This window comes from Palaemon carinicauda, chromosome 8 (genome assembly GCF_036898095.1).
Source record: "Palaemon carinicauda isolate YSFRI2023 chromosome 8, ASM3689809v2, whole genome shotgun sequence".
NCBI classification, from domain to species: Eukaryota; Metazoa; Arthropoda; class Malacostraca; order Decapoda; family Palaemonidae; genus Palaemon; species Palaemon carinicauda.
The window spans coordinates 14,368,083-14,394,561 of NC_090732.1; positions in this window are offsets into that span (position 1 = coordinate 14,368,083).

Below are 26,479 nucleotides of genomic sequence, written 5' to 3' on the forward strand. Positions count from 1 at the left end.
TCTCGAAAGGCTTCTTTTTCCACCCTCTCAGAAGGCTTCTTTTTCCACCCTCTCAGAAAGCTTCTTTTTCCACCCTCTCAGAAAGCTTCTTTTTCTACCCTCCCAGAAAGGCTTCTTTTCCCACCCTCTCAGAAGCCTTCTTTTTCCACCCTCTCAGAAAGCTTTTTTCCACCCGCTCAGAAATCTTCTTTTTCTATGCTCTCAGAAAGCTTCTTTTTCCAGCCACCCAGAAAGCTTGTTTTTCTACCCTCTTAGAAAGCTTCTTTTTCCACCCTCTCAGAAAGCTTCTTTTTCCACCCTCTCAGAAAGCTTCTTTTTCCACCCTCTCAGAAAGCTTCTTTTCCCACCCTCTCAGATGCCTTCTTTTTCCACCCTCTCAGAAAGCTTCTTTTCCCACCCTCTCAGATGCCTTCTTTTCCCACCCTCTCAGATGCCTTCTTTTTCCACCCTCTCAGAAAGCTTCTTTTCCCACCCTCTCAGATGCCTTCTTTTTCCACCCTCTCAGAAAGCTTCTTTTCCCACCCTCTCAGATGCCTTCTTTTTCCACCCTCTCAGAAAGCTTCTTTTCCCACCCTCTCAGATGCCTTCTTTTTCCACCCTCTCAGAAAGCTTCTTTTCCCACCCTCTCAGATGCCTTCTTTTTCCACCCTCTCAGAAAGCTTCTTTTCCCACCCTCTCAGATGCCTTCTTTTTCCACCCTCTCAGAAAGCTTCTTTTCCCACCCTCTCAGATGCCTTCTTTTTCCACCCTCTCAGAAAGCTTTTTTCCACCCTCTCAGAAATCTTTTTCTATCCTCTCAGAAAGCTTCTTTTTCCACCCACCCAGAAAGCTTGTTTTTCTACCCTCTTAGAAAGCTTCTTTTTCCACCCTCTCAGAAAGCTTCTTTTTCCACCCTCTCAGAAAGCTTCTTTTCCCACCCTCTCAGAAAGCTTCTTTTCCCACCCTCTCAGATGCCTTCTTTTTCCACCCTCTCAGAAAGCTTCTTTTCCCACCCTCTCAGATGCCTTCTTTTTCCACCCTCTCAGAAAGCTTCTTTTCCCACCCTCTCAGATGCCTTCTTTTTCCACCCTCTCAGAAAGCTTCTTTTCCCACCCTCTCAGATGCCTTCTTTTTCCACCCTCTCAGAAAGCTTCTTTTCCCACCCTCTCAGATGCCTTCTTTTTCCACCCTCTCAGAAAGCTTTTTTCCACCCTCTCAGAAATCTTTTTCTATCCTCTCAGAAAGCTTCTTTTTCCACCCACCCAGAAAGCTTGTTTTTCTACCCTCTTAGAAAGCTTCTTTTTCCACCCTATCAGAAAGCTTCTTTTTCCACCCTCTCAGAAAGCTTCTTTTCCCACCCTCTCAGAAAGCTTCTTTTCCCACCCTCTCAGATGCCTTCTTTTTCCACCCTCTCAGAAAGCTTCTTTTCCCACCCTCTCAGATGCCTTCTTTTTCCACCCTCTCAGAAAGCTTCTTTTCCCACCCTCTCAGATGCCTTCTTTTTCCACCCTCTCAGAAAGCTTCTTTTCCCACCCTCTCAGATGCCTTCTTTTTCCACCCTCTCAGAAAGCTTCTTTTCCCACCCTCTCAGATGCCTTCTTTTTCCACCCTCTCAGAAAGCTTCTTTTCCCACCCTCTCAGATGCCTTCTTTTTCCACCCTCTCAGAAAGCTTCTTTTCCCACCCTCTCAGATGCCTTCTTTTCCCACCCTCTCAGATGCCTTCTTTTTCCACCCTCTCAGAAAGCTTCTTTTCCCACCCTCTCAGATGCCTTCTTTTTCCACCCTCTCAGAAAGCTTCTTTTCCCACCCTCTCAGATGCCTTCTTTTTCCACCCTCTCAGAAAGCTTCTTTTCCCACCCTCTCAGATGCCTTCTTTTTCCACCCTCTCAGAAAGCTTCTTTTCCCACCCTCTCAGATGCCTTCTTTTTCCACCCTCTCAGAAAGCTTCTTTTCCCACCCTCTCAGATGCCTTCTTTTTCCACCCTCTCAGAAAGCTTTTTTCCACCCTCTCAGAAATCTTTTTCTATCCTCTCAGAAAGCTTCTTTTTCCACCCACCCAGAAAGCTTGTTTTTCTACCCTCTTAGAAAGCTTCTTTTTCCACCCTCTCAGAAAGCTTCTTTTCCCACCCTCTCAGAAAGCTTCTTTTCCCACCCTCTCAGATGCCTTCTTTTTCCACCCTCTCAGAAAGCTTCTTTTCCCACCCTCTCAGATGCCTTCTTTTTCCACCCTCTCAGAAAGCTTCTTTTCCCACCCTCTCAGATGCCTTCTTTTTCCACCCTCTCAGAAAGCTTCTTTTTCCACCCTCTCAGAAAGCTTCTTTTCCCACCCTCTCAGAAAGCTTCTTTTCCCACCCTCTCAGATGCCTTCTTTTTCCACCCTCTCAGAAAGCTTCTTTTCCCACCCTCTCAGATGCCTTCTTTTTCCACCCTCTCAGGAAGCTTCTTTTCCCACCCTCTCAGATGCCTTCTTTTTCCACCCTCTCAGAAAGCTTCTTTTCCCACCCTCTCAGATGCCTTCTTTTTCCACCCTCTCAGAAAGCTTCTTTTCCCACCCTCTCAGATGCCTTCTTTTTCCACCCTCTCAGAAAGCTTCTTTTCCCACCCTCTCAGATGCCTTCTTTTTCCACCCTCTCAGAAAGCTTCTTTTCCCACCCTCTCAGATGCCTTCTTTTTCCACCCTCTCAGAAAGCTTCTTTTCCCACCCTCTCAGATGCCTTCTTTTTCCACCCTCTCAGAAAGCTTTTTTCCACCCTCTCAGAAAGCTTCTTTTTCCAGCCACCCAGAAAGCTTGTTTTTCTACCCTCTTAGAAAGCTTCTTTTTCCACCCTCTCAGAAAGCTTCTTTTTCCACCTTCTCAGAAAGCTTCTTTTTCTGCCTTCTCAGAAAGCTTCTTTTTCCACCTTCTCAGAAGGTTTCTTTTTCCACCCTCTCAGATACAATAAAAAAAAAAAACGATCACAAACGTCCTACCGTCGTCTTTCCAGATAACACCTGCGTGATAGAGTTGTTTCCCTATACAGTCCATCCCCAGTCCCCTCTACATCAGTCTATGACTCAGCGTAAAGTTTCATTACTTGGCTCACCTGACTATTTCTTTTCCACTAACCTACGTGTTACTCATCACTCGTCATTCGTCACATTTCTTCTCAGCTCTCCAGTATTAACAGTGGCTCCTTGGGAGCAGGTGTGTAAATATAGGTCTATGTGAACCGTGTGGGAAGGAGAGACGTGTTGGTGGTGAACCTCCTGTGACGGTTTATGAAGCGGGTATTGTGTAAGCTTTGAGAGCTAAGCCTTCTTCTCTCTCTCTCTCTCTCTCTCTCTCTCTCTCTCTCTCTCTCTCTCTCTCTCTCTCTCTCTCTCTCTCTCTCTCTCAAGTCTTATTAACGGAAATCGCTTACACACGTATTTGTATCCCATTATATGTATATATGTATATATATATATATATATATATATATATATATACATACATATATAGAAGTGTATGTGTGTGCGTGTGTGTAATCACCATCATCAGCGACTGGTAGTCCACTGCAGGAGGAAGGCTTCAGACATGTCCTTCCACTCCCGTCTGCTTATGGTCTTTCTGTGCCAGTCTATACCCGCAAATTTTCTTAGTTCGTCAATCCATCGTCATCTCTTCCTTTCCCTGCTTCGTTTGCAATCTGTGGTGACCCATTCTGTTATTCTTTTGGCCATCCATTATCTATCATTCTCATTTTATGCTCTGCCCACGTCCATTTCTTTTGTTACATGTTAAAATATCCTCCACTTCAGTTTGCCCTCCTATCCATGTTGCTCTTTCTGTCTCTAAGTGTTAATCACATAATTATTCTTTCCATTGCTCTTTCAGTTCTAACTAGCGTATGCTCTGAGACTTTAGTAAGGATACGAGTTTCTGATGAATAAGTTAATACCGGTAGAACAATCTGATTAAATACTTTGCTTTTTAGAGAAAGTGGCATTTTAATTTTCATAATCTCATTTTGTTTACCAAAAGCTCTCCACCCCATGCTTATCCTTTCTTTAATTTCGTTCTCCTGTTCTAGGGAAACACTTACTGTCTTTCATAAGTTTAAAGGTCTAAAGGTCACTCATGAATGGCATAGGCAAGGGATAGTGACACTGCCCAAGCTAGCAGGACAAAGCCCAACAGACTGACCATATATACAGTACATGTCTCTCTGAATTTTCATTGAACATAATCTTAGTTTTACTTGTATTCATTTTCAGTCCTACATTTGCTTTTGCTATTCAAATCTTCTATCATTTTAGGCAAGTCCTCCCTTTATTAACTAAATAGAACTATGTCATCTGAAAATCTTAAGTTGTTAAGGTAGTAACCATTCTAAAGTCTTAAAATCTTCTAAGCACGCTGTGAGTAATTTAGGAGAAATGGGAGTCCCCCTATCTATCTCCTATATCAATAATATATAAACATATCTATCTATTTTTATACATATATAGAAATATACATATTTATATATATATATATATATATATATATATATATATATATATATATATGAGACAGTATATTAATTTGAGTGAATATCATATATGAATAATTAAACAGGCACATTTACATTGCATATAATAAACCGTTTTTAACTAAATGAAATAAGAAAAAAACATCTGCTTATCAAAAGTGATTGACTGTTGAGACGGTTTCTTCCCGGGAAACAAAAGAGCAAAAACCTGGTCGGATTAATATTCCCAGATAAAAGATAGCATGACAATATCAAGTACTGTATGAATTTCGTGTGATGTAACAGTTACGGTACACACGTGGTTTATAACAGGAAGAGCTTACAGCATCATAGAAATTTTCAAAAAAGATTTATTTTTAATGGGTTTAGCCACCAACTAGCGACCTATCCAGACAAAAATGAGCCACCTGTTAGCGGCGAAACTATTGGAAATAAATCGCTATTTCTTTAACTTGGATTTAATTTAAATAGTTGACGTGTATTAGTTCCTCATAGTGATCAGTTGAATGAGTGAAAATTCATGGTGATCGGTTGTAGTATCCTGTGATTTTGACTCCGTGCAGAATCTCATAGATGTGGATCATTCAGGTAAGAACCATGCGTTACCCATGTTAATTCATTTGATTGCAATATCTTACTATTATTATTCGTAGCTTCACTATTCTTAAGAGTAGTCATATATTTAGCACTACAATTACAGCAAAGTTAATATAGGAGGCAGAAGTTCAAGATCATTATCGTTTTAATTTTATAATAGATTCTATGAAAAAATTTCTTCAAGAGAGGTCTTCTGTTCGGAGGAATCCAGGTAAAAATTAATGGTGGTTTAAGTGTTCGTTAGGGATACCCGATTATTGGCGAAAGAGTAAAGTTACTAATTAAGAAAGTCACAGAGGCTAAAAAAAAAAAAAAAAAAAAAAAAAAGGAATAAAAAAGATAGCAAACAGAAATTAAATTCTTAAAAATCTACTTTTCCCCTTGAAATTGTCTTGAGCAAGAGGTGACATGCAAAACAATTAGCATTTTTTTCATTTCAAAGAGCATAGTGTCATTATGACATGGTTTAATCGGTGATTTTAATTAGCTCGACATGAAAATTCCAAGCATTCGCAGTCAGGATCCAGTTTAAATGTTTAAAGGCCGCTCATGAATGGCAGAGGCAAGGGACAGTGACATTGCCCTAGCAAGGAGAACATTGCCCTAGAAACTGACCATATATCATATGATCAACACCCAAAAAACCTCTCCACCCAAGTTAAGACCATGGAGGACCAGGCAATGACTGCTGATGACTCAGCAGATAGATCTATAGGCTCCCCCAAAAGCCCCCTTCCTTAGCTCACAAGGATGGTGAAGTTGCAGACACTAAAGAAACTAACGAGTATGAGCGGGACTCGAACCCCCGTCTGACAATCACCAGGCAGACGTTACCAATCAGGCCACAACAACCCTATTTCTGCAAAAAGGACAGATGATTGACAAGGGCTTCATCGTCATTGTCGTAGAATCATACAATGAAATAAAGAGGCAATTTTCCATAATTTGGCATTCAATATCAAGACTCGCGATTTTTATTTTCTAAATGCAGGTAGAATGTAGAACATGTTTTCCGGAAGTATGTATTGGGAAATAATATACAAATGACGCACAAACTCATGCCTTTGCCAGGCGTCCTTACAATAAAGAATAACACGCAAATTACATAGCAAATTACACAGCCATTATTTTACCTACATCATGAGTGTGTAAAATTACGATAAGGGGATAATTCGGGGAATTTTTATTTCTGAGAGAGAGAGAGAGAGAGAGAGAGAGAGAGAGAGAGAGAGAGAGAGAGATTGATTGATTGGTTTAAAGTTTTCAGAGAGAGAGAGGGTTTGTGTATCGCCGTGATCGGCAAAGCTGTACTAGTCTGGGACACCAATATTAGGTTGTTTGGCTGTGAGCAATCAGACAGAAGTCTCCCACCATCACCAATCCACACTGCCCAGTGTAGTGATGAAAACTGGCCAAAGATATGTCTGATGTCTGAGGTTATTGTTCTGCAGTGGACTAAAAACAGCGACAGTTGTTGTTGTGTTTGTTTTTTGTTTGTTTGTATGTGGGTGTGTGTTTGTTTGTTTGTTTTTGTGTATATATAAATAAATAAATATATATATATATATATATATATATGTATATATATATTTATATATATTATATAAAAATACATTCTGTACCCAATATGATGTCCACGGTCATGCAATAAGTTCCATCTCTTATCTTCTAAGTCCTATTTACGATAAATAAAAATCAGTGCATAAACAGACTTCAATGTTGGAGCAGAGTGGGCTATGAGACATTCCTATATAAAAAGGAACAATTTGACGCGTACTTTAATCTTTAACGTTATTGAATGTCTGCACACAAAAGCACAACTTATCGCAATTAACATCATATTGCTTTCAATATTGATTATCAAATTACCATGAAAAGGAATAAATTAACTCGGGCGATGAAGGGGAAAAACAAAACGCTAAACGGCATCAATGAACTACCCTCAAATGTAAGTCTTAAATTATAAAATATTCATCAATAAATACATTACTAAATACTTATGAGAAAAGAATATAACTACTTATTAACAGGAACGATATACACCTTTCAAAAGATAACCTGATATCAGGAGCTACGTCTTTCAAGACTCGGATGTTTCCCGATGAAATTACAACACCATTTTCACAGAAGACAATTGAAGAAAACAGCATCTTTTTGGGGGGCCTCAATTACACTTATGTTATAGAAAAGTTCTTGGTCCCTCCATTCGAAAGATCATCGCAAAAACTTTTTCGCGACAAATGGAAAATATATGTAGGAAGTTTTCGCAAAAGGAGGGAAGCGCGGGAGGAGAAATAGATTTAAGGACCGAGAGAGAATAAACAGACATAAGTAAAGAGTTTTGGGGGAAGTGATGCAATAAAAGGAAACTGTATCAAGAGAAAGGGGATAAGGGGAGAGGAGGTCATTCCAAGGAAGGTCATTCAGTCAAGGGGAAATAATTTGATGGCATTGGAAGGAGAGGGAAAAGACCCGCCAGAAATAAAGACTCCAGCTAAGAAGGACTAAAAGTGATATTTCCATATATTAGAAGTGTAGGATAACGATGGCAATTCCTGTATAATAATGTATTGAATGTTAAATGTGCGATAAAGGTTCGAATTATCGATAGAAACAGGATACGATGGATATTGGCTACTGGAGTGAAAAGTCTATACATCCATCGTGTCAGGCAGACAATTAAGATGATCTCTCCTGCATTTAAAGTTTGCATTCTGAATTAGAAATAAGGTTCGAGGAAAATTTCCATTCTTAAAAAATTATATTCATTCTCTAGATACCTATGGAACAACTAGAAATAATAGGAGTATAAAGAAAATAGTTTGATTACGAATAGGATTCTCAATAATTATGCTAATGAAAGTAATTAGCAGTCAACTGATAATATCAAACCTAATATTTTCGTAGTTACGTCAGAAAATATTTTTATAATATTATTTTTCATTCATATAAATCTTTAAAACAAATCAATTATTTATTGTATTTGTGCAAATGCATAAAAATTTAAATCGTATGCTTAGAACAAATCTTTAGGCGAAAAATTAATATTTCGAATTATTTTTCCTATAAATAAACCTTTAAAACAAAGCAATTACTTATGTGATATATTTAACACTAAAATCATAGTTATACGGTTATTACAACTCTTGATGCTAACAATGAATCTGTGTATTCATATAAGGCAGAACAATGGCTAGATATAAATCTTAATGCAAACACTGAATCTGTATGTTCATATAAGGCAGAACAGTGGCTAAGAAAAATTATATTTAATCTGATTTCAAGTTTCAAGTCGCCCAGACGGCATAGAATGCTTTAAATTCCTATTCGAGAATGGCAGTTTGAACGGCTGGCCACCAATAAACACCAGGAAAAGAAAAGACTGTCAGCCGTGTAGAGCCACTAAAGTCCCTAAATTCGCTTCTTAAAAGCCTTGGCATTTCATCGATAGTGTATCTACCCATAACTTTTTTTCCTTAGCTCTTATTTCGTCCGACTACATCTGTGTGTGCGTGTGTCTCTGAGAGAGAGAGAGAGAGAGAGAGAGAGAGAGAGAGAGAGTTAAATGTCATGGATATTAAGAAAATGGCATAATGCAGAGTTGAAAGTTAAGAGAGAGAGAGAGAGAGAGAGAGAGAGAGAGAGAGAGAGAGTTAAAAGTCATGGATATTAAGAACACGGCATAATGAATGCAGCTCAGGTGTCGTCGCGAGTTCCGAGCAACGCTAATTTCCCTATTAAGGGACATCGCCCTAAAGTGATGTTCAAAAAAAAAAAAAAAAGGCCGCAAGAGAAGAGAGGTCGTAAAGATGTTCGCTTCTCCGAAGGTATTGCCAAAGAAGCGCCTTCATAAGCGGGACCTAATGCGAGTTTGCTATGACAGTGGATAGTGGAGTGTCTCGTATTTATGGCCGTTGCATTATTCCCTGCATTCCTGACTACGCATTCTCGAAATACAAATGTCTCCTCCTTCTCTGTTACTTCACTCGCTATTTTTTTCTTTCTTTCGTTTTAATTCTATTCACTATTTAGTCAGACTTTTTTGTTTTTCAAGTTGTACGTTTTCTTTTAGGCAACACATTCGTGTTTCACAAATATTTCTTCTTTTCATTCAACTCTTCGAACTATTACAATATGATCTATTTTCTTCCTTTTCGACTTTACCACAACTTCCCCTTAGTTCTATTCAATATTATCTCTTTTTTGTTTATCAAGTTGCCGTACAATTTCTTTTAAGCAACACCCTTATGTTTCACAACTAATGCTTCTTTTCATTCAACTCTTCGATTTACAATATGATCTATTTTCTTCCTTCACTTTACCCCATCCTCTTTCCCATACATCTCACCCAATCTTCTTTTTTTTCTTTTTCTCTTAATTATGACAAGTGATTTTCTCCCTTGCCAAAAAAGGTTAATTCATTCAAATGCCATGCTAACGTCAGGAGGAGACGAATGCCACGACTTAGAAAACCATCAGAAAATCCATTTTGCCCAATTGCCTTTGAGCCGTAGCGTATCATTAGGCTATTCTTGTTGCCCTTATGTAGAGAACACAATGGAGATGGCCATCACACACACATAAACTCTGGCAGGCAGGTTGTTTTTCTACTGACGTTGAGAGAGAGATAGATAGAGAGAGAGAGAGAGAGAGAGAGAGAGAGAGAGAGAGAGAGAGGGGTTATGCTTATCTGTTTCTACTTATTTTAGTGTTCTCTTTACGGTCTGAGTTTGCAATGCGTTCTTCTTTTCTCACGGTTTACTCCCTGAAATATAGATGGATTATACTATTAGAGAGAGAGAGAGAGAGAGAGAGAGAGAGAGAGAGAGAGAGAGAGAATTCTACCCTCGTATCGTTTTATCAAGCTGAGATGAAAAACGACTATATCGTAAGAGTGAAAAAAAAAACTACTAAAATCGTCAGAGTGAAAAAAAACTATTAAAATCCTCAGAGTGAAAAAGCCGTCGGAGTGCAATTAAGAAGGATGTTATCACTGCAAAGAATCTTCGAGATGAAGGTTAAAGGAGACGTCGATTGACCGATAAACCAGTCCTTCGAACTCAGGTTCACAAAGACATTAGTAGTCGTCGCCAAATTAGGCAACAAACAGGAAAACTAATGTTTGGGGGAATCTCGTGATGCTTGGATGAACAAACAAACAAGCAAATATGTGTTTTCGCAATCGTCTTGATTGAAAGATTAGCCAAGAACAAAACTAACTGGTTTTGTTTTAAGTAATTCTATCATATATTGCAAAAGAGGGGCTTGACTTGAAAGTAGAATAAATCAAGAACAAAACTAATTTCAAACAAACTGGTTTTGTTTTACCAGATTTTATCATGCATGGCAGAAAAGGATTTGATTTAAAAGTAGAATAAATCAAGAACAAAGCTAATTTCACACAAACGGGTTTTGTTTTAAATAATTATATCACGTATCGCAGAAAAAGGTTTGACTTGAAAGTCGATTAAATAAAGAACAAAACTAATTCCATCAAACAAACTGGTTTTATCTTGACTAATTCTATCATATATGGCAGAAAAGAATTTGACTTGAAAGTAGAATAAATCAAGAAAAGAACTAATCTCAAACAAACTGGTTTTGTTTTAAATAATTTTATCATGCATGGCAGAAAAGGATTTGACTTGAAAGTAGAAAAAGAAAAAAACAAAACTAATTTCAAACAAACTGGTTTTGTTTTAACTAATTTCATGATGCATGGCAGAAAAGGGTCTTCACTCGAAAGAGAATGAATAAAATACAAAACTAATTTCAAACAAACTGATTTTGTCTTAACTAATTCTATCATGGATGGCAGAAAAGTATTTGAAAAATAGAATAAATCAAGAACAAAACTAATTTCAAACAAACTGATTTTTCTTAACTAATTTCATCATGAATGGCAGAAAAGGGTCTTGACCCGAAAGAGAATAAATCAAGAACAAAACTAATTTCAAACAAGCTGGTTTTGTCTTAACTAATTTCATCATGGATGGCAAAAAAGGGTCTTGACCCGAAAGAGAATAAATCAAGAACAAAACTAATTTCAAACAAGCTGGTTTTGTCTTAACTAATTTTATCATGGATGGCAGAAAAGGGTCTTGACTCGAAAGAGAATAAATCAAGAACAAAACTAATTTCAAACAAGCTGGTTTTGTCTTAACTAATTTCATCATGGATGGCAAAAAAAGGGTCTTGACTCGAAAGAGAATAAATCAAGAACAAAACTAATTTCAAACAACATGCATGGCAGAAAAGGATTTGACTTGAAATTCGAATAAATCGAGAAAAAACTAATTTCAAACAAGCTGGTTTTGTCTTAACTAATTTTATCATATATGGCAGAAAAGGACTTGACTTGAAAGTAGAATAAACCAAGAACAAAACTAACTTCGAACAACCTTGACCAGTTATATGTTTTAATCGATTTAATCATGTATACCAGAAAATGACTTGACTTGAAAGTAGAATAAATAAAACTCTTGAATAAGTGAAATTCGAGGCAAATGAAGCCTTCATCTGGCTTATAAGATTAGCAGACTTGATAAAAACGACTTTAGGGAGATAAGACTTCACTTGTATAATTCTGAAGAGATGATTAAACATCACTCGTCTCAAAGGAACGAAACCGAGTTGAAGAAGAATCTGATCTTTATTTATTTGAAGGAATTTCTCTGTGAGAAAGGAAACATTCAAGTTAACATTCTCTATCTGATACTGAATGAGAAGGGAAGAAAAGGTTGGACCTTTGATTTATATAGAAAGATATTACATAATAAATCAGATAAGAGTTCTAGGTTTTTGTAGGATTAGCTATATTTTTTTTTTTTTGGCAATGTAAAAAACTTTTAAATTTCATAATACAGGAGTCAATGATCCTTCAGATGTTTTACTTAAGTCTAAAGAATTAAAATAAAAACTATTTACATAAAACTGAACGGAAACTACATTATCATTATCATTACTGTTGTTGTTGTTGTTAAGATTAATAAAATTAATATCATTAAAATTATCAAATTTATTATCATCAAAATTATGAAAATCATTATTTATATGATTATTATTATTATTATTATTATTATTATTATTATTATTATTATTATTATTATATCATTGCTAGAAAGGTAATAATAAATCATGGATTAGGCAAAAATCAACTACTTTAAGGGTTCATATAGTTATGTAAGTAAACGAAAAAACAAAAACAAAAAATAATAGTAAATGATGGGGAATAAAAATATCTCTGGAGATGCAACGTGACCGGCCAGAAAAATATTTAAACTCACAAAGAAATCACGGGGTTTGAGGGGGAGAGGCGACACGCAACCTTTAGACAGGTGAGCCAGGCCCTTTATTTCAGGGGGCAGGAAGAACTCGCCACATTTTTGCAAACGAGGGACAGAGTTAAGAGGCCCTTCGCATCCAAGGAAAAGTAGGCAATTGATTTTAGGCGGCCGAAAATAGAGGAAATTATCTTTGCGAGGTCTTTTGGTTGCACGGTACAAGGTATAAATGCGTATTTACTTAATTTTTTTACTTGGGAGGATGTATAAATGCGTATTTACTTTAGTTTTTGACTTAGGAGGATGTATAAATGCGTATTTACTTTATTTTTTTTTCTACTAAGGAGGATGTACAAATGTGTATTTACTTTATTTTTTAACTTAGGAGGATGTATAAATGCGTATTTATTTTATTTTTGATTTAGGAGGATGTATAAATGCATATTTACTTTATTTTTGTTTACTTAGGAGGATGTATAAATGTGCATTTACTTTATTTTTTAACTTTGGAGGATTTGTAAATACTGGTAGAGTTCAATATTCTTTTAATAATTTAATGATCTTAAATTTCATGTGAATAAATACTCAAGAGTTAAAATATAACAAAATACCTACTTTTTATTACTGACCGTTTTTCCTTTGCTTCGATTCAGGTAAAAAAGGTCAACGTATGGAGCTATGATACGTAATCCCATTTCATATTCTAAAAGCCTTGTATCTATCAAGATCTCACTTGGATTATAACACACATTTGTACCATGTATCATTTTTAATATTCTTTTTTCCAGTTACACAACCTAAATCACAGGTACAATGCAAAAAACATAATCATTAGACCTTACATTAAAAGTACGTTAAAATAGCTTATCAAGGCATAACATGTGAATTTATTTAAAGGAAAAGACATTATGACTTGATAAAAATATGCTTAAATATTTGTTCTTAACGAGATTTGCGTCTGGCAAAGTGAAACATATTTACAACAAATACGTACACACACACACACACACATATGTATATATATATATATATATATACATATATATATATATATATACATATATATACATATATATATATATATATATATATAATCTTTCCGGTAACGCTGAGCTCTCCCCATCCCAGGGGTAGGGGGGAAAGGAAAATAGCCATACACTGGTAAAGGGGTAAGTGTGCTTTCATATCTATCTAAATATTGTTCAGTAAGTTTTGACGGGTGCGTACACTTATATATATGTATGTATATACACACACACACACACACCTTTGCCATCAAAGAATAATGGTTGTGTTAGAGAAAGTAGAAGTGGCAAGTCCCAACCCTCTGGATGCGACGTATGGTCATAAAATTCGACCAATTAACCTTCAATTTGCATATTCATATAGGGGTCAGTGGTGCCTTTCAGGTAGGTTATTCGTAGATAAACGCAAAATCAAAATATATGGATTAATTTTGTTTCGATGATATTTAATTTAGGTGGGAACCTTAGGGTAGGTGGCGTTCTTGTGTTAGTTTTCCTTTTTAAAAGTGATTTTTTCTGTCATAACTTTTGAAATTTTACACCAGGTCTGTCCCAACAACAAAGGCTTCACAAACTACATAAAGTAATTCACTAAATATAAATAAGAAGTATTTTCCATTTAAGTATCTTGAACTTATCATAGAGTCAATTAATCATATTTTCATCGGAGGCACTTGATTATAAATTCTGATACAGTGGTAGAACGATTAAGGTGAAAGACAAGTCTCGAAGAAAGATCTCTACTATCAAGGGACAGCGAAGACCAGTGAACCATTAGTAACTTCTTATGCAGGAATCGAATGACAGAGAGCAAGGGAGCAAAAACTAGAGGCACGTAACTCCTATTCTGGGACGCTGGAGTCACCACACCACAGCGATGATTGCTAAAGTTCTTCGCGTGGGATATCTTTCATCTTGAGAGAGTTCTTTCTTCAAGAAAGGCTAAGCTGAGACCAAGTCTTTTTGCATGAATAATGGTACAAAGTTTAAAGGATGATCTTGAAGAGCTTAAAGTCGTATTTTTTAGAGAAGGATCTCCTTTTGCCAGCAAACTGTCCTACACTTTTCATCCCGAAGGATTTTACAGAACGGATTCTTTACACAGGCAAACTAACTGAGAGAGAGAGAGAGAGAGAGAGAGAGAGAGAGAGAGAGAGGGGGGGGGGGGTTGATGATGAAGATAATGATACAGCCAAATGGGGGTAAAGCATTATCTATATTTTTCTAGGAATACAGTATCCTTGGTATGAGACTTCTATTAAGGTATATCATTGTCATAAGTCTTATTACGTCCTTTTCTTTAATAACTCCTTATCTTTCAGAAAAGAAGCAATCACGTTAGAATAATGAAAAGATAACCAAGTTCTTAAATGTTACGTAAGCCACGTGTGAATGACGCAAAATTTATTTCTTAAGAGTGATTATCAAGCAAATCATTCAAGTACATAAAAGTATGGCTTTATTCCAATTCCCAATGTCTTTCTCCAGAAATTAGCTTTACGAATAATATATCAAAACTAAAAAAAAATTATATGTCTTCATTAAACAAGACCCAGGCTTACATGGCTAAGGACTATGAAGTGTGAAGTAGATAATGAATGGAGAAGTACTGAATTAAAAGCTCAAGATGGAGACGACTGTCGAAATCTAACGGAGCCCTATTGCGTCAATAGGCGTAGATGATGATGAAATAACGGAGAATAATATGTTAGTATGTAATCAAAGAATACATTATGATATTAATAATCAAGGTAAGATTCCCCTTTATCAAACTAACACAAGGCAACGCAAATTAACGAGAGAGAAACTGAGTAAATTATAAAAATTCTTTTGCAATTCAGCTTAATTTTCATTTTGATTTTACGACATACAATGTTAAAGCAATTGCAATTTCGTCTTGACAAAACTATATACTGTACTTAAAGTTGAGATACTAAAATAAAAAGAAAACCCTAAAATTATAAAACCATTAATAAATCTCGCTTAAAATTAAACATGTTTGAAATAGGAAGGAATGCACGATTTATTCAATAAAATCCATAAAACACAACATTAAGATAGATGAAATTTTACCATGAAAAATCTTTCATTCTTAATAGTAGCGTCGAATCTCTAAACTCTTACTCCTTTGAACAGGTTCTCTAAACATAAATCCGCGACGGTGTTGCAAAGCTTATAAGATATGGTATTGTGATAAGGACTCAAGCGTGTGTTGGGACGAGTCCTGCAAATCTGTTTGGGTGGTCATGCGAATTTCACGCAATGTCACTGACTTTGATATTGTCCAAATACAATGCAACTACTGTATATAAAGATATTTACTGGCTTTCTACTTGAGTTTAGAGAGTGTGTGTATGTTTGTGTGTGTTAAGTTACCATATATAATTATCTCTTTCTTGAAGGAAAAATTATCCAGTTTTAACGTACGTTTAAGAGCCATATTTAAAAAAAAAATATCTTTCAGGCCAGGGAGTTATATCAAATTAAATAACGGAATATTGCTATGTTTATGTGATACCTGTTGTGTGTATATATAAATATATATATATATATATATATATATATATATATATATATATATATATATATACACACACATATATATGTACATACATACATACATATATAGATACAGTATATATATATATATATATATATATATATATATACATATATATATATATATATATATATATATATATATATATTATATATATATATAAATATATATATATATATATATATGTATACACATATATGATATATATGATATATATATGATATATATATATATATATATATATATATATATATATATATATATATATATATATATATATGATAGTATTCCTTTTCATTAAGATCTGTCTTCCTGGCGTCAAGAGTCCTTTTGATGTAACGCCAGCTCTCGAAATTTTATTAAAAGATTAATCAGAAAATTCCTAGAACAAAAATATTATCGAATATTTTTATCCACCTCTAATCTTTTCCTGGGATAATAATAGTGAAAAGCTAAGTGATTTTGAAAAAAAAAAATAACAAATGAATGGAAAATAAAGAAGTATTAAATATAAAAATATTGAGTATGGCAGTTTGAAGTTGCCAGAAGCTGCATTACACTTCTTCAGAAAATGGAATGAAAGATTCCGGTTATTGGACTGTGGTATGTAACCACAAGACAGATTCCACACACATTCAACATAATGAAGTATTCCAATGATGGTCAATAATTCTATGATCATTGTTTTGAAAAAAAAAAAAAAAAAAACTTGTTTCACTCAAAATATAGGTAGTACATTGACCAGGGCACCAGCCACCCGTTGAGATACTACCGCTAGAGAGTTATGAGGTCTTTTGACTGGCCAGACAGTACTACATTGGACCCTTCTCTCTGGTTATGGTTCATTTTCCCTTTGCTTACACACACCGAATAGTCTGGCCTATTCTTTACACATTCTCCTCTGTCCTCATACACCTGACAACACTAAGATTACCAAACAATTCTTCCTCACCTAAGGATTTACTGCACTCTAATTATTCAGCGGCCACTTTCCTCTTGGTAAGGGTAGAAGAGACTCTAGTTATGGTATGCAGCTCTTCTGGGGGGAGATCCAAAATCAAACCATTGTTCTCTAGTCTTGGGTAGTGCCATAGCCTCTGTACCATGGTCTTTTACTGTCTTGGGTAAGAATTCTGTTGCTTGAGGTACATTCGGGCACACTATTCTATCTTATTTCTCTTATTCTTGTTTGATGAAGTTTTTATAGTTTATATAGGCAATGTTTAGTTTAATGTTGTTACTCTTCTTAAAATATTTTATTTTTCCTGGTTTCCTTTCCTCGCTTGGCTATTTTCTCCGTTGGAGCCCCTGGGCTTATAGCATTCTGCTTTTCCAACTAGGGTTGTAGCTTAGCAAGTAATAATAATAATAATAATAATGGTATTACCTATCGGCAAGACAAGCCATATTCCAAGAATGTCAGAACAAAGATCAAAATTGTAGAGATAAAACCTTAACAATTAATGCGATTAGGCAAGCTTAGATTCGAATGTAAAACAACGCGTGGTCTACCACTGATGTTCTATAGGTTGTTAACCAATCCGCGCTGAATCTTCAAAGGGAAGCATGATACAGAATCACCATATCAACGAAGCCGTCGTTTCAGTAGGTGAGCCTCATAACTTCTTCGTCAGTCCAGAGGAAAGTACGTCCTTTCCTAAAATATGTGAGAAAATGGCCCTTAAGAATTATCCGTTTATTTTTATAAGAACATTACGGACGTTTTGTTAATTAGCAAGTATTCACGCTTTACTGACAGTTCCATCCCCCTTATAGTTTTCATTCACCTCCCATCCCTCTTTTGTAGCTCGCATTGAGACCCGAATTCCTGCATCCCTACTTTTTAATTTTGATTTTATGAGACTATCCGAAAGGGAGTGCCACAATCTGGCAATAATTTACTGCTTCTTGTTTTTTTTTTAACGGAAACTATCTATATTTAATAAATTCAAGCTGCTTCTGATATGTCTTGCAAAGATTACAAAATTCGAACAGCTAAATTTGTCTCTTAAGATGAAGTAACTACTTTTCTGTATTTTAATCATCAAAGCTTCACATTGGACTAAACTGTTCCTCATAAGAGTATTGCTCACATATTTAGGCTCCTGCGTCTTTAGTCTAGCTCCTCATCCTCTTCCTGCTTCTCCCGCTTTAGTTATAGTTCCGTTGAACGCAAGGATATAGCTCCTCTCACCAGGCGACCGTGTAACACCCGTCAGGACACATCTTTTCATAGTTACTCAGCTGGAGAAGTCCATAACATTTCAGTAAATGCTTCTTTTACTCCACTGCCAAGCATTAGAATTTCATAGCTGACCCTGTTTTTTCTGACTTATAACTTCTTTTCCTTTATGAGTCCGGTCTATCGCTTTGTATGTATATACATATATATATATATATATATATATGTGTATATATATACATATATACAAATATACATATACTGTATATACCCATACAAATATATATATATATATATATATATACATATATATATATATAGATATATATACATATTTACATATATACACATACAAATATATATATATATACATATATATGTAAATATATATATCTATATTTATATATGTATATATACATATATATACATATACATATATATACACATACACACACACACCACACATATATATATATATATATAAATACACATACATACATATATATATATATAAATATATATATATATATATATATATAAATATATATATATATATATACAGTATATATATATATATAAATATATATATATACAGTATATATATATATATATATATATACAGTATATAATATATATATATATAAATATATATAGATATATATATATATATATATAATATGTGTGTGTGTGTGTGCTTGTCATCACTTCCCATCACTTTTCATTCCTTTTTTTATTTCTGTCTCATTTTCTTTCCTCGCAGATTAGAAAGAAACGCCGTTTGTCTTATAGTTATTAATCTTTTTAAGAAATTTTCTTCGGTTAATGGACCAATTTTTATTTTTGGACCCAAATTCAGTATTCAAATGACCATAAACTATTTCAAGACAACATTTTGCATTCAATACTTCATAGTTCGAATCTAAATCTAGTCCATCACTGCTGTAGGTTTGGACCCTCCAACCTCTTATTGGTCTTATCATTAGAGAGCATTTCTAGAGAATCAGTAGAGAGACATAAAGATACATTGAATTAATGCCGTTCAGGTAAAAAAAATAAAAATAAAATTCTCATAATTAGATAATAATAATGGCGTCGATTATCATCAAGATAGCGCAACACCACAGTCCATTAGCACGATGTCGAATGCACTTAGGCACTCTAGCCTGGACGTGAAGAGGGTGAGGCACATTTATAAAATATAAAGACCTTCAAATTTTGGATTGACTTACCTAACAGGATTACTTAAGACAGGTCAGAATACTTGATTCCATTTAAAATCTTGTGTCCCCGAAGCCCTCGTTCATTTACATATGGGCAAAAAAAAAAAATCCTAATTCAAAGAAACTAAGCAATAAAACCAATTATGTAACGCCGGTGTTGGATAAAAAAAAGACCATTATGTGTTTATTGTGCCAATAAAAGTAAACTAGTTAACGGCCCTTGCTAAATCCTCCGTGATAATAAAGTGTAGAAAATTAGAGAACCTCTGCCTACACTACATTCTGGGACCTGGAACTATGACAAAAAAAAATCTTAGCTTTAACAAGGCTTAAAATTCTCTCTCTCTCTCTCTCTCTCTCTCTCTCTCTCTCTCTCTCATAACAATGAAGCACTATCTATGCTAATAGACATAGGAGCCGATACTGCAGTCTTAAAAGATCGATTTTTCTTCTTCCCTTCGAAAACTTGACTCTACTTACTCAGCACAAACACCTTTGTCCCCCACCTCACCCACACAGACCAACTCACTAACTCACAAACACAGAGGAACGAACAGCAACAGGTTTGTGGCAGATGGAGAATCCAGAAGTCATAAAAAAGGATTCGCTCTATCTCCCAACGAGGCGATGCCTTTTGCCGATAAGTGAGACACTCCTTTATGCTTTTAAGACTCGATACTTGGTGGATGGATGGCTACGGTACTCGGGAGGGGAGTAAATAGCATTAAAAACAACAACAACAATAACAACAACAACAAGAAGCAAAAGGGCGAGAGGAGGGACTTGGCAACGGCGAAGAGGAAAGTAGGAAGGTTGTTTCATAAAGGGGAAATACGATAAAATTATACATTCCTCTTTTGTTCGTTAATCTATATCTCTTGATGATGACAGCGAGCCATAAGGATAACGGTAAACGAAGATTTGACCGAGCGCTTTCGTAGTTATTACATCTCTTCACATATATTCAACAATGAACCAGAGGAACTAGAATATTTTGTTTTTCTTTTCATATAAGAATCCTCAATATAAATTCAACTTGGAGACGAATTCTATAATCAAGATTATTCAAACTTGTACAACGCGTATGATGTAGTTAGTTTTTAAGTCTTTTTTTCTCCCAGTTGTTGAAATAATTTGAAACGGCTTGCTAGGCTTATTAATTCTTTCATATCAACTATATAACCGAAAATTATTTAAACAAACCCATTCTTCTATATTAATACAAAGAACATATGCTCACTAAAGAAATGATTGTCAGTTATTTCTGCCCTAGCAAATTCTTCTCACAGTCTTTATTTTTTTTTTTTTTCAATAGGGGCAATTTACGACTCGAAATAAGTACACAATTGACCATAGCGAACCAACCATCTTCCGAATCTGGCATTCCTCCCATGAACTGTTCTATATTTGCCCCCAAAAATAGTCCTGATTTCAGCAAAGACCTCAGTCGCCTCCATAAAGAAATCTGATTCACCGTCCTCTCCGACCCTCGCGCGAAAGGAGTTGGGGAGATCTTCTGTCCCTCTCAATCGACTCCCAGCTTATAAATAACGTTATCGTAACTGCTGCGGAGGGGAACCATCACAGCCGAAGGCACTAAATGCAATAGGGGTCTCGGAAGCCGTAATTACGGACTTTCGACGCCGACATTCACTTAACTAATGGAATTTTGTGGGCAGGTAGTCCCCCGTTCTACTGGTCGTTCTCCTGGCCATAGACGTACCAATATTACAGAAGGTTCCGACGTGGAATTAGCTTTTCCTCTCTCTACCTGTCCTGCTGTGTTTCGTAAGAGGGGAACAGCAAAGAGAGAGAGAGAGAGAGAGAGAGAGAGAGAGAGAGAGAGAGAGAAAATATTACTGTTTATCACAAATAACATTTCTGATATGCACCAAGAACCAAGCCCATAGATAATATGAAACTTATACATCGGAATTTACTAATTATATAAAATTATCCAAAACGATTACAATGACAGAATTACATGCATGCCAAAACAGTTTAATAAAGTTTCTCGCATTCTCTCAATATCAACATTAACATTAATTAAACACTGACTCATACCAAAAAAAAAAAAACTGACAAATATAAAATACATGAATAGAATCCATCTAAAAAAAAACTCGCAAGAAATATTTTGTAGAATTACGACCACATTTCCGAATGTTTACGTGTAATCCAAACCCCCTATTTGACGAAGCAATTAAAAGATTCTTCACATCGTTCCTGAGCACACATACCTTGGGTGCTAGACATCCTTCACGCCATTTTCAGTGAAATTGTTAATTTAAATATGGTCGATTTAGTTTAAACCTTTTTCACACTTTTATAAATATTCGTAAATAGTTTTTTCCACAGGATGGCCATAGGTAACATTATGCTAATAGAGGGACAGTCCTTAATAACAAACAGAGAGAGAGAGAGAGAGAGAGAGAGAGAGAGTAGAGAGAGAGAGAGAGAGAGAGAGTTACTAATGACATAACTCGAGCCACATTGCATCTGATGATACTATATCATGGTAAATCTTATTTAAAAAAAAAATGTTGCTATTAAATTAACAAGACCGACTTCCTGAATATATAAAAAGTTAAATAGGGTATGAGGTATTTAGGGTCAAAGGCAAGCTCTCTCTCTCTCTCTCTCTCTCTCTCTCTCTCTCTCTCTAACCATGTCGTAAATCGATCTTTTGTTTCCGCTGTTGGTTTGTTGACGTTTTCTCATTTTCTCCTCGCATTCATTGTTACCTTGTTTACTTAGGTCTGCTCTCTCTCTCTCTCTCTCTCTCTCTCTCTCTCTCTCTCTCTCTTACCGTATCGTCTATCGTCTTGTCTTGGAATGTGGTGGTTCCAGGGTTTTATTTTACCACCTTGCAATATAGTTGAATTTACATTGGAAAATTGAATAATTCTTTCATCCTTTGAAAATATTTTCCTCGATAAACGTTATAATAATATCTATAATAGTTACAATAGTTTTATAACCACACGTATATAAACAGATGCGGTATACGCATAGTTTATTATATTGTGTGTGTGTGTGTGTATATATATATATATATATATATATGCACATAAAAAAGCACAGGGAAATGTGATGCTCAGATGCAAAAATAACCACGGGGGAAAATGAAATTGAGGAAGTATCACGAAAATAGTTAGAACTTAATCTTATACTTTCAATCTCATTTTCCCTGTGGTTACTTTGAATATATATATATATATATATATATATATATAAGAGAGATTCCCCAATAGAATAAATGTCAATAAATAAGAATTCTACGATTAACAACTAGAAATAGATACAGGAGATCTATAAGAGGTTGGAAAATTGTTGGAAATTGAAGGTCCGGGAGGAGACTTGGCAGGTAAACAAAAATAGTCGTCTTCTAATGAACTGTGGTTAAATAAAAATGTTTTATTCCTACTGTAAACAGGTTGTGGTATAATTAATGGTGTTATGATGGAAATTAATGAGCTGGCTAACCTTTTGTAGAACGATGTTAGTATCCAGAAAAGGTAACAGGAAAAAAAGGACTAAGATAACACATGCTAAAATTTTAAGCCATATATAAAAAAAGAGAATTGCCAATAAGACATACTATACTAATATATAGGCTCAAGGGCAAAAATTAAAAAGTGAAATATAGCTATAAAGAATTTTAGTTTTTTAAAGGTTTAAAGGGCGCTCATGTCCGACAGGGGCAGTGGAGAGTGACATTGCCATAGGAAGCAGGACAATGCTCAGCTCTCAAGTCCCAACTCTACCCAAGCTAGGTAGACCTATAGCTCCTTCAAACCCACCATCCTTAGCTCACAAGAATGGTGTGACTGCAGACACTAAAGTAACTAACGAGTTTAAGTAGGACTCGAACCCCAGTCTGGCAATCACCAGGCAGAGACATTACTGATATGCCACAACACCCCTAAACGGGGTACAACCAACGCACATTACAGCAACAGGCTTTCATTAAAGAATTTCCGAGTTTTGTATATAAGACAGACAATCATGCTCGACCCATCAAAAATTGACGGTTCTTCCCCGAGAATTTTTATTGCCATAACAATGCACGCATATAAAGCTTTTTTACCTTGAAAACTTGGCATGCGAGCAACTGGCAGAACTTACCAATATCGGAAATTACCTTCATGCTAACGAGAGCTCTCTGTTCCTGCACATGTGAAGGGAATTTCTCATATATATTTGTGGAACTCACTCTTGACTTGACAAGACTGCATGTTCAAGGGGAAAGTAATCAACAATGGTTTAAGTCAAGGGTACTTTAATGAACAAATAAAAATATACACGAAGTGCTTGAGGAGAACCTTGACGAGTCACTAAATATTTATAAATAAATTTCAAAAGAAACTTAATATGATAAAACTACAATCTAAAGTTTTTTCCCCTATATCTCTTGGATATCTAATAAAACGTAGATTATTATGGTACTCATTAACATAATAAGTCATTTTGACAACCCATCTAATGGGAGGGGCAACTATACGTAACATAATTTACAAGGTTCCATCTATAAAGTTCTAATGCTAATTTATTGAATGGAGGCAATTTATTACGTAAACGTTTTTTTAGAGATTAACTTATTTGCCCATCTATAAAAATACATTCTACATCCTCTTTATTTATCTAAACGCTGCTATAAAGTGCATGTTTTTTTTTTTTTTTTTTTTACACATCAAAGTTGCCGGGTGGGAGTCTCCTTCTCTATGTTTACTTTCTTTTTGCTTATTTATATATGTGTGTAGTTGGTAGGAAAGGGCGTGGGTTGAAACCGGTTATTGGCATAATCTGGCAATAGAAATACCATAACTTTGTAAATGATAAGAGGTCCTGAAAGTCTGACTTAATTAGGTTTGATCATGATGATGTCGCCAGTTATGAACTTCTCAATTCTTCCCAACGCATAGATAGACGCTAATTACTTACTTATCTACCAGGATAAGATCTTTCCAAGGCTCAATCTGTAGGCAAAGAACCTCTCTCTCTCTCTCTCTCTCTCTCTCTCTCTCTCTCACTGGCAAGGTTAGGATTATGTGTCTAAGTTCCGTACCATACGAGTGGGAAGAGATGGGAGTTTCCCTAAATATTTAAATTCTTCAATTTACCTAAGTAGCAAATGATGTACCTAGTAGCTATACAACCGTTGCGGGTCGCAGCCAGAGAGAGAGAGAGAGAGAGAGAGAGAGAGAGAGACGCGAGTGTTTATATATATCACAAAAAGGGGGGCGGGGAGTAAGGGCCTCAAGGAGGTGATCATCATCCTACGAAGGTGAAGTCATTCGGAAGGTTTTGTATCTTTTTTAACGATGTCTCGTGGCTTCCGCGATTTCTTTCTTTTTCCCTTTTTTTTAACATTTGAAACCCGGAAACATTTTCGAATTCTATCTCTTCTACTCATAAGAAAACTTTTAAAACTTTGTTTGAGAAACGTTTTTATGAATTTATCTTTTATCAAAGCGTTACGAGTCTCAAATAATCATAGTTAAGACTATGAAAGACGTAATAATGGCAGTATCAATATCGACCATAACAAAATAGCGATAATGAAAATAGAATTAAATCATAAGTAAATAAAGCTAATTAAATCGAAGTCACCTATTTATGACTGTTGCGTGGATATCTTCCTTGTGCTAATAATGAAAAGTAAAAGGTTATCCATCCATTTATAAAAAGTTTCCTAATATTTGTGAGGTCTTAAAAAAAGGAAAAAAAAAAAAAAAAAACTTACATCCGTGGGTCACATTTTCTTGTTGGTTCCTTTTCAAGGAAATTACATTCAATAACTCAAAGATCTGTGACTAAAAATTAAACTTTACACATCTAATATGAGGTATTCATATCAAAAGCCTTTAAAGAACATTAAAAATCATTTTTTCGACATTTGCAGTAATTTTTAATTAAATGTTATCTCCACGTGTACTGATTATTAATGACTTAAAATGCCATAATCATGGCCACACTTTGAGTTCTTAAACTCGTAGTTTTTTAACTGAATACCGTCTAATTAATGCTTCCAGAACAGCTTCGTTGGAAAATGATTTAATTGGTTTTGAAAATAATCCTGCCCAATTAAGAATGTCCCACCGACTTTTATAGACAGCCCAAAATAAACACCTTACTGGACCAATTACAGCAATGGAGGTCGGGGGGAGGGAGGGGGGGGGGATCATACGCTCCTTTCCAAACAGATCCGCCCCATTCACACCCACAAGCACCTCCTCCCATAAATTTAATTTCCATGCGAATTCATGGAGAAAAAAAAAATCAATAACGAGAGTTGGAATAATGAACAAATCTTGATAAGTCTGGCATGATGAACAGAACTCATTTGTCACTGAAAAAATCCCTCAGCCAAAAGGGCCCTTCAACTTCCTTAGCTTTTATGAGGATATTCATTCTTATGAAAGGAGAGCTTAAGGGTTAAAATCCTAAACTAGTCTCAGATTTCCATTGGGTTTAACCCTATTAATATTTCATAATCTAATCTCAAGCAATCTGTATTACATCGCGGCTGAATGTGAAAATAGGGATTATTTTTCTATTTTGGATAATTAACTTAGAAGTAGGCCAAGGTGGTGCTATATATATATATATATATATATATATATATATATATATATATATGTATACATATATACACACACATATATATATATATATATATATATATATATATATATATTTATATATATATATATATATATATACATATATATATATATATATATATATATATATATATATATATATATATATATCATTAGGCTAGAAAAATTTAAAAAAAGGAAGTTTGTTTACTTATAAAAAAAATTTTCAAGCGGAACGTAGTTGAATAATTATTAGGACACTTAACTTTTGAGAGAGAGAGAGAGAGAGAGAGAGAGAGAGAGAGAGAGAGAGAGAGAATTTAAATAACGATTAGAATTTCGAAAATTCATCACAGGAAAGAATATTCCCTCTCAGTCCATCTCTCTCTCTCTCTCTCTCTCTCTCTCTCTCTCTCTCTCTCTCTCTCTCACAAAGTTAGGTGTCATAATAATGATGTAACTTCGTTATGTTCTAAAAAGAAATGTGATTTTCAATAAGTATAAAAACCTCCTCGTTTTAATTTTCCAAACCAT